This window comes from Apteryx mantelli, chromosome 1 (genome assembly GCF_036417845.1).
Source record: "Apteryx mantelli isolate bAptMan1 chromosome 1, bAptMan1.hap1, whole genome shotgun sequence".
Classification (NCBI taxonomy): domain Eukaryota; kingdom Metazoa; phylum Chordata; class Aves; order Apterygiformes; family Apterygidae; genus Apteryx; species Apteryx mantelli.
In genome coordinates this window covers 131,547,901-131,553,900 of record NC_089978.1, presented here as the reverse complement: position 1 = coordinate 131,553,900, position 6,000 = coordinate 131,547,901, and the positions used below count along the sequence as shown (strand labels likewise).

The 6,000-nt window shown below is 41.8% G+C and overlaps 1 protein-coding gene across 2 annotated transcripts in view; it reads left to right on the top strand.

Moving 5' to 3' along the window:
* Nucleotides 1-2,036: 2,036 nt before the first annotated feature.
* B4GALT4 (beta-1,4-galactosyltransferase 4) overlaps nucleotides 2,037-6,000 on the top strand; it is a 33,413-nt gene continuing 29,449 nt past the window's right edge. The window contains exon 1 of one of the 2 annotated variants that reach the window (XM_067302072.1): nucleotides 2,037-2,055. The gene's annotated coding sequence lies outside the window, so the exon portion shown is untranslated. Of the gene's footprint in view, nucleotides 2,056-2,325; nucleotides 2,387-6,000 lie in introns of those variants that run through there. The other variant, XM_067302061.1, reaches the window with a different exon arrangement.

Sequence of the window (6,000 nt, the reverse complement as noted above, 5' to 3'; positions counted from 1 at the left end):
CCTTTCAGTGTTGTCCCATGGACATTTGGCCATCTCTCCTCTCCTTTTCCCTATTCTGCAAGACCACCACTATAGTAGTTTCAGGTCTTACCATTCCTGTACCTATCTTTGTTTGTCCTGTAGAATAGGTAAGAATGGGATTTGCTGAGGGTGCTGGAACTTAAACACATGCTGATTAAATCCGTAGTATGTATGCAGACTAACAGGGTGGATAATGCCAATAGACTCTTGGCCAGGTCAAACAGAAAGGCTAAAGCTCTGTCCCTCTCTCAGTAGAGAAGTGACTTCAGATCTCCTTGTACCTAGTTCTGATTCTCACAGTACTTCCAGAATCTTACTGTCTTTAAGAAAGATGCCACTTTGATAAATTTGATCACAATCAGCAAGTAGCATCTGGATTTGACAATCACACAGTATTAATCTAATTTCTTTAGAAAGCCAGACTAAAAATATCAATGGGTGTAAATGAAACCATTAGAGCAGAGGTCACTCGTATAATTTTTACCAAGTGCCACTTACTGTCATCTTAAGTGCACAGCCCTGGACAACTAACTATATGTCTTTTAATTTTGGATTACCAATATCCTGCACTATTTATAAGCTGAGGAAATATAGGACCATAGTTCATTCTCCTTCAGATCTAATTCTGACAGTTTTGATGCAGGTATTTTCTTTCTTGCAAAAACATTTGCAGCATTTTGTTTTGTTTAATATCTTACACTTTTAAACAGAAGATTTTCTCCTCTCTGGATCTTTTCACAAAAAGAATTTCTTACCTCAAAAGATGCATTTTGCTTTTTTCTTGAGGTTTTTTTTTTTTCTTTTTTCTTTTTTTTTAGTGGAAGACATCAGATTACTCTTGGGTGCTACAGATCTAGAGCCTTTCTGAGGTCTGGATGAAATGTAATCCTGCTCCAGCTCCTGCTGAGCATGTACAATGTATGCAGGCCTCCCCTAAAGCTGAGAACTCAGCAGGGGAGCACGGTTGCCATCCCACAGTGCGGAGGGCAAAAGCCGCCAGAGGGCCTGCTCGGGAATGCCTACCCAGCCAGCCAGCCAGGCTTTTCTTGCCACTGTCAGTGAAACAGCTTTGGTGTTTTGAACAAATACTTTAAAGTGATTGTTTCTTGTTTGGTTTATCTTGAAAAGTTGTCGGCGGGAAAACAGCAAATTTTGCACTGTAGCGATACAAACTTCGGTTAACCCAAAGGGTGACTTAATTTGTATTTAACATATCTAGCTTGCAATATACTGCAGGCAAAAGTACCTTTGATTTTGAAGCTTTTAATTCTTAAAATATTAACAAGTCTTACCAGTAACAGCTGAAGAAACACTCTCAACCATCTGCAGATACCCACGTGGGCATGCATACTTCAAGGGGGTTTGTTTGTACATCAGGGTTTGGACGCAAAAGTCCTTTCATAATTCCACTTTGGATTAAGGAAGGAGAACACATTTCTCTTTAACAAGCAATTACATTTTGAAAGCAGGTATCTTAAGTCCTGATTTCTGAGATTTCTGAAAGTGCTGCCAAGTCTGACATAACTTCACTTTATAGAAGTCCTGAATAGGATACATTTTACGAGAAAGTGAAACTCAGCTCTCCACAAATACAAGAAACGCAAGCACTGTGATGTCAAAACCCTCAAAGCTCTCCTGGAGCTTCAAACCCAGACAATTCAGCGAACGGTCCTCGCGCTCCCGGAAATCACAGAAGTTGGCACAGTCTCTGGTATGCAGCCATAAAATATCCTCAGCATATTTAAACACCGGCACACCTGACCTGTGCTGATTAAATTATACCTCCCGAGTTTGCTCTGCGCTGCTAAAGCAAAGAAGCAGCTAAGGCCTGCGGGCCCGCTGCGTTGCGCCGCACGTGGCCAAGGGCCGCCATGGAGGACGGCGCAACGGCTGCCCCCGCACGCGGCGGGGCTGGTCTATCCTTCCGGCGGGGGTCTCTGTGGCGGGAGGCGGCCGCTCTAGGCTCGCTCTCGATGGTTGGCGGGGGAGTTGGGTGGGAGTCGGTGGCGCGGCGATAGGGAGGGCGGCTGACAGGTAAGGACCGGCTGCGGGTCTCGTCCCCCGCCGGGCCGCCGCCCGCCTCCGCCTTCCCTTCGGCAAGGAGGGACCGATGCCCCCAGGGGCAACGGTGCCGACGCGCCGCCTCCATTCCCCCTCCCCCCCGCCCTCAACGGCAACAGGGTGCCCTGGGGAGCCGTTGGGAGCGGACGCGGCGGTGGCGGGGGGGGGGAGGGGCGCGCTGTTGCTCCGCGGCAGCTGCGCCTGCGTGGAGGGCGGCTGCGCGGCGCGGCGCGGCGGGTGCCGCGGCGGGCGGGCGGGCTCGCAGGGCGGTGCCAGCTCCTATTTGCCCTAAAGTTTGGCTCGTGTAAGTACGAATCTCGGTAAATCCGACAAATGATGGAAACGTGCCGCTCGGTTAAATGTCTTATGAGGATACACGTGCCAGCAGCTGCAATGGGTATGACGGAGAGGCTGCAGCCGTAAGAATGTAAATGTGAAATGTGGACGAAACTGGTATAAATTGGCGATGGAGGGATGAAAAAGATCAGCCCAAATCTTAGCAGCTAACTGGCTTTCAAGGATCACTTCAGTTTTAAATCGTTAGCAAAACCGTTAAGGACAATTGTTTAATTGTGCCTAATATTTTTGAACGTTTAATATGTTGAAAACACTTTGGCCCCCATCCTGCAGTTGGTCACTGTTCAGTCGTTCTCTGAATCTACAGGTAGCACCTTTGAAATTATACTAACATGTCAAAGGAAAGAATCTGGGCTGTGATCCTGAAAATGCTTACTTTGATATGGAACTTCGTTGTAGTGTAACATTATACTACTGTGTTAGCATGTTGATAAATTGAGAATAATGGCATATCAAAAAATTATGGAGAGGCTTAAGTGCTTACCATATTGGGTTTAGAGATTATAAGTCTGGAGGATGGACTTGGTCCAGTGGTGTTTTCATTTTAATTGATGCTTTTGAACAGTTTTGTAATAAGGTAAGTTCAGTACTCCACTAGGTTTTATTTCCTCCACTTCACAGATGGAGAATCTGAAGCACAGGCAAGTCATACAGTTCAATAAAATGAATGTTCTCGTTGCTGTAACGTAAACTCCTTTGCTCATTCCCCCAGGTGTTATTTTGGAGGATCCTTATTAATGATCAGAGGGTTAAGAGGGCACATGCACAGGTTTGTCGGAGACCTCATTTCATGAAAATGCCCCAGGTGGGCTCCTCATGATGAATGTATGATTGCAGGCCTTGAGGGGAAAGCAGAAGTGGGAGTACTAACAGGAGTATTTGGGAGGGGTTGTTTTCTGAATTGTAGCAAAAGTGGCTTTTTTAAATTATAGCTCTGATAAAATTAGAAACCTAGTAGACTTAAGACTTTCACAGCACCATGATAGCAATACTCTATTAAAGAGAGTAATAATTTTTATTATATATGATAGGGTTTTTTTAACACCTACTTGACTCAGATAGCAGCAAAGATACCTTTATGGATTTAACATTCTTTCTACCCCTTCACTGAAGAGCTAAGGAAGTTCCCAAGAGATAGGTGAGTCATTCTAGATCTCAGTTTTCAAGAAGGGGGGTTAGAGAAAAGAAAGGTAAAGTTTTGATGCCGTTGAGATGGCTAACATTAAAAAAAAGAGGAAAAAAAAAGAAGAAAGGAAACAAGCTTTAGGACTTCTTTAAATTTAAAATGTTATGCTTACTTTTTATTAGTAAGTCTTGTAGTGTTATGTCAGATGCTCTTTCTCTAAAGTATATATTCTCTGCAACTCAATGACAATTCTTTAAGTCTTTTGTTAATTATAAATACTCTGATCAGATTTAGGATGCTGGAAAGCAGGGCTTCTGAGTTTTGTTTTATTCTCTGTGACTCTTTAATTAGTGAGATAAATTTATTAACCTTTCTTTAACACTGTGAAGTATCACCTTTCATCCACGCTACTGAAAAATGATTGTTCTTGATAAACACCTTTAATGAGTTTGATAGACGATATCTGCATGAACATGTTTTTGATTTAGGTGGTTATTTCACTGTATTTTTTTTGTAACAGCTGTCTTTAATTTTCACAAGTATGTTTCTAGTTTGCTCCAAGAAATTTATTACTTAAACTTCAGAAGGTTTGAGTCTTTCTTTTTCGAGTCTCCATGTTCTTCTCTTTTAAATAGTATGGCAGAAAAAAATATTTTGATTTTTATTTCAAATTGATTTCAATCTATTTATAATTGATTTTTATTTTTTATTACATGATCCTAACCCTAAGGTGTATGAATGAGTTTTGCGAACTTGGGTTTTGCTAGTTGAAGATGATATGCCTCAAGATTCTGAAGTTTGGTCAAATGACCATCTGCTTGATGCAAGGGTTCAGCTCAAAAACTGCTTCCTCAGGCAAATATGTAGGCCAAAAGTCACCCAGCAGGCTATATAATGGTGCTAGCTATTTTTTTGGTTTCAAAAGCTGTGTTTGTAGTGCTGTGTATAAATGGGAGTTTGAAAATATTATAAAACAGTGGGGGAGAGTTTCCATCTCCTCTTTCTTTATGATTTTTAACGTATTTTAGGTGTTTTTATAAATATTGTGCATCTGTACTTTTTTTTTTTCTTTTGGAATTGCTTTGGTATACATACATGGAATGTACCTTACAGCTACAATTGTGTCCTCTTGGAGTCTTTAAATGTTCTTTTTTTCCAATGTTTATTTCCATATTCCATATCTCAGCTGCTGCTGAGAGCAAGATCTTCTGGGTAGTATTTATTTGTCAGGCAGTGAAGTGTGGGATAAAGTTATCATCCATCATAATTCAGCTCATCCTCTTGAACTGATAATCATGATGATTCTAAATGCACACATTTCCAAACGATACCAAAATTGTAGGAACTGACATGGCTAGGGCATCTGCAGTGCTAATCTTGTGTCCCCCCTGCTGTACCTCTGTCTCCAGTCCTGTAGTTGACTTCTTTCATTCTTCCAGACTTCTGCAGCTAATCTGATTTATCAGCTAGAAGGGGAGAGGGCGACAAGACTTGTACAACGGTGAGGAAATGGAGGGTGGCAGAGGTTTCCCCTCCTCCTCTTCTGAGCTGAGAGTGTTCCTTTTTGTCTCTTGCTCCTGGAAAGAGCTAGAGCCCAGCTGCTGTTTGTGTGGAGTGGCTGGGGATTGTGTGAGCAGGAGGGCTGTTAGAGGAATGGGAGCTCCTTTACCCTGAGGAAGGAGAGAGTCTGCTCTCCAGACCCCCAGCAAGATCAGATGAGAGACTAGTAAGGCGGTGGGGGGAGAGAGATGCACTATCTCCTGCTGCCTGAGCTGTTACTTAGCTGCTTGTCCAAAAGGTTCAACAGTATCCTGATTCTTGGTGGTACCATGGTAAGTTTTTAGAATTACCGCCAGAAGTTGTTTGAATACAATTGCTCATCACTAGCTTGAACGAGAATTGCTCAAGCAGTTTGGAATCCTGTCAAACACTGTTCTAAGCCCTAGCATTCCTGAAGAATCTGATTTAGAGCTCTTATTTTGTACATCTGGAAGTTTTCTCCTGCACAAAAAAAATCTGTAATTGGGCTGAAAATCTGCATAGCTCTGAATTGTGTTCTAATATGGAAAAGGTCCTGTACGTTTAACAGCTTAACAAAATCATGCTGTCTACCCTGTTTCCTTATAGCTGCCTTTATAAATTGTTAGTGCCTAGTACAATCTTTACTGAGAGAAGACTGCAAAAATAAGAAATTGTTAAATTGTTAAAAACTTCAACTGGAGTGTCTCTGGTGCAGTTTTCATACAGAAGTACCTCAATGAGAAATAAAGAATGGGATTCTGTTCTCAGTTATGCATTCATGATATTTGTATAATTATAATTATTAGTTTTCACTTTTTACAATGTGGTTTACAGATAGACACTTGTAAACTAAAAATTTAAAATGTATTTAAATAGCCATAGATCTCTACTTCTTACCTCAATTTCAGTCCTAT